Source organism: Penaeus chinensis, chromosome 12 (genome assembly GCF_019202785.1).
Source record: "Penaeus chinensis breed Huanghai No. 1 chromosome 12, ASM1920278v2, whole genome shotgun sequence".
NCBI classification, from domain to species: Eukaryota; Metazoa; Arthropoda; class Malacostraca; order Decapoda; family Penaeidae; genus Penaeus; species Penaeus chinensis.
Window position 1 is genome coordinate 30,635,687 of NC_061830.1, and position 2,500 is coordinate 30,638,186.

The 2,500-nt window shown below is 47.4% G+C and overlaps 1 protein-coding gene across 1 annotated transcript in view; it reads right to left on the bottom strand.

Annotated features, from left to right (window-relative positions):
• Positions 1–2,500, bottom strand: part of LOC125031009 (frizzled-1-like) — a 28,966-nt gene that overhangs the window by 21,022 nt on the left and 5,444 nt on the right. The gene's annotated exons all lie outside the window — the stretch shown is intronic.

Sequence of the window (2,500 nt, forward strand, 5' to 3'; positions counted from 1 at the left end):
GCACAAAAATAAACACACGCACTCACTCGCACGCACACAACACAAAACACACACGCTCAAATATACACACACACACACACACATATGTATATGTGTGTGTGTGTGTGTATGTATGTATGTGTGTGTGTCTGTGTCTATGTGTGTGTGTGTTTGTGTGTGTGTGTGTGTGTGTGTGTGTGTGTGTGTGTGTGTGTGTGTGTATGTATGTGTGTGTGTCTGTGTCTATGTGTGTGTGTGTGCGTGTGTGTGTGTGTGTGTGTGTCTGCGTGTGTGTATATGTTTGCAAGTGCTTATACATATGTATATGTATATATAAATATATATATATATATATATATATATATATATACACACACACATATACATACATACATCTATACATATATATACACACACATGCATATATATATATATATATATATATATATATATATATATATACATATACACACACATGCACACACACACACACACACACACACACACACATATATATATATATATATATATATATATATATGTATATATACATATATATATATATCATCATCATTTGGGAGCGCATAGTCGCATCTACCCTTTGTTTCCACCTACGAGGGTCCCTCATGGCGAGCCGCCAGGCAGGGGCCCGGCCCATCTCTAGTTCCTCACCACAGGTTTGATCGATCTACCCGAGCCACGACCTTCTCGGTCGTCCCACAGGCCTCCTCCACCCAGGATTGTCACGGACAGAGACAACCTGATGGGCTGGATCATCCTGCGGGAATCGAGCCAAGTGGGCATTTAGCCTGAGTTGGCGATCACGGATTGTGCAAGTAACAGGTCCTGTACCGGTCTCACGGTGCAGCCGTTGGTTGGACACATGGTCCCGCCAACTGTACCCCATGATCCGGCGCAAGGATCTGTTACAAAAGGCATCAAGACGAGATTCCAGAGCACAAGATAGTGTCCAAGTTTCACTACCATATAGTATAACTGGCAGTACCAGGGCCTTGAAAACACTTAACTTGGTCCTTCTACACAGGTATCGGCATCTCCAAATACTCTTGTCGAGAGATTTCATGAGCCCTGCTGCCAGGCCAATCCGTCTACTGACTTCCTGGTCTGACAGCCCAGAGTCGTGAACTGCACTAGCTAGGTATATAAAACTCTCTGTGACTTCGATGTTTTCACTGCAATCACGCACCGATTGCACAGGGTCTCCTAGTAGGCCCCCAAAATCCTGGATCTTGGTCTTGGTCCAGGAGACCTCTAGCCCCAGGGGCTTTGCTTCATTGCTAAATGCATCAAGAGCCGCCATTAGGGTTTCCAGAGATTCAGAGAGAATGACAACATCATCAGCAAAGTCATGGTCTGTAACCTTGATATTGCCCAGAGTGGCTCCACAGTGACTTTGGACAGTAGCTTTACCAAGTATCCAATCAATGCAAGTGTTGAAAAGTGTTGGTGCAAGAACACAGCCTTGCCTCACGCCTGAACTAACAGGGAAGAAGATCGACAGGCCCCCACCACACTTTACAGCACTTTCAGTGCCTGTATACAGGTTTGCTATTAGTCCAACAATCCTTGTTGGAATTCCTCTTAGCCTCAGGATCTCCCAGAGTGATTCGCGATGCACCGTGTCAAACGCCTTCTTGAAGTCGATGTAGGCTGCAAGCAGTCCACGTCCGAACTCTCGATGGCGCTCTACAATGACTCATAGCACCAGGATGCGGTCTATTGTGGACTTACCAGGAGTGAATCCAGATTGTTCCGGCCTTTGGTGCCTCAACAGGTGGTCTCTGATACGTCTCAGTAGGATGTGCACGAGTACCTTGCCTGGTACACTAAGTAGTGTAATGCCTCGGTGATTGCTGCAGTCCCAGCGATCCCCTTTCCCCTTCCAGAGAGGGATGACCACACCCCTCAGCAGGTCAGGGGGAAAGGTACCAGTCTGCCAGATGGCAGACTGGACTGCATGCAAGCCCCTTGCCATAGTTTCGCCATCAGCCTTTAACAATTCAGCTGGGATGCCACAAACACCTGCTGCTTTACCACTCTTCAGCTTGGAGATCGCCCCCCTGACTTCAGTCAGGGGTGGTGGATCCACGCTGATGGGTGGGTTTGGCAGAGGAATCTCAACATTACCCGCATCTAAGTTAACTGTTGGTGGATCAACCTTATACAACTGCTCAAAATACTCAGCCCAACGCACACGCACCCCATCAGGATCTGAGATTATCTGGCCACTTGCTGAGCAGACTGCAGTCGTCTGAGAGGAGGGCTTGGAGTTCAGCTTTCTCAGGGCTTGGTAGGCAGGACGAAGGTCATTTACTTAGAAATGGCTTTCGACCTCCTCTGCAAGATTACTGATAAACTGTTCCTTATCCCTTCTCAACACTGACCTAGTTCTGCGCACCAGAGAACGGTGCGAGTTGCGATCCCCTGACAATCGAGCCGCACGACAAGCATCTGTGGCTTCAAGTGTCTCTTGCGAGATGGAATTCTGTCTTGTTCTTGG